Here is a 918-nt window from a genome sequence, read left to right as displayed (position 1 = left end):
TTTGATGGGGGGACAGTGTAGAGGGAGCTTTACTCTGTATCTAACCCTGTGCTGTCCCTGTCCTGGGAGTGTTTGATGCAAGACAATGGAGAGGGAGCTTTACTCTGTATCTAACCCCCACTGTACTGGGAATGATTGATGGGAGACAGTGTAGAGGGAACTTTACTCTGAACCTAACCCTGTGCTGTCCCTGCCCTGGAAATGTTTGAGGGGGGATAGTGTAAAGGAAGTTTAAATAAGACCATAAGACATAGGAGCAGAAATTAGGCCATTCATCCCATCGCGTCCGCTCCGCCATTCAATCAAGTCTGACAAGTTTCTCAACCCCATTCTCCCACTTTCTCCCCGTATCCCTTGATCCCCTTGATAATCAAGAACCTATCTATCTCTGTCTTAAATGTACTCAATGACCTGGCCTCCACAGCCTTCTGTGGCAGTGAATTCCATAGATTCACCGTTCTCTGGCTGAAGAAGTTTCTCCTTATCTCCGTTCTAAAAGGTCTTCCCTTTACTCTAAGGCTGTGCCCTCGGGTCCTAGTCTCTCCTACCAATGGAAACATCTTCCCAACATCCACTCTGTCCAGGCCATTCAGTATTCTGTAAGTTTTAAATAGATCCTCCACCTTGTCCTTCTAAACTCCATCAAGCATAGACCCAGAGTCCTCAAACGTACCTCATATGTTAAGCTTTCCACTCCTGGGACCATTCTCGTGAACCTCCTCTGAACCTGCTCCAGGCCAGTACATCCTTCCTGAGATATGGGGCCCCAAACTGCACACAATACTCCAAATGTGGCCTGACCAGAGCCTTATAAAGCCTCAGGAGTATATCCCAGCTTTTATAATCTGTATCTAACCCCATGTTATCCCTGTCTTGGGAGTATTTGATGGAGGTGGGGTGGGGGGGGGGGGGGGGGGG

General features: G+C 48.3%; 1 protein-coding gene across 1 annotated transcript in view; it reads right to left on the bottom strand.

Moving 5' to 3' along the window:
- LOC109926459 (latent-transforming growth factor beta-binding protein 3-like) overlaps nucleotides 1-918 on the bottom strand; it is an 83,029-nt gene that overhangs the window by 40,799 nt on the left and 41,312 nt on the right. The gene's annotated exons all lie outside the window — the stretch shown is intronic.

This window comes from Rhincodon typus, chromosome 43 (assembly GCF_021869965.1).
Source record: "Rhincodon typus isolate 14 chromosome 43, sRhiTyp1.1, whole genome shotgun sequence".
Lineage (NCBI taxonomy): Eukaryota > Metazoa > Chordata > Chondrichthyes > Orectolobiformes > Rhincodontidae > Rhincodon > Rhincodon typus.
This window is presented reverse-complemented; position numbering and strand designations above follow the sequence as displayed.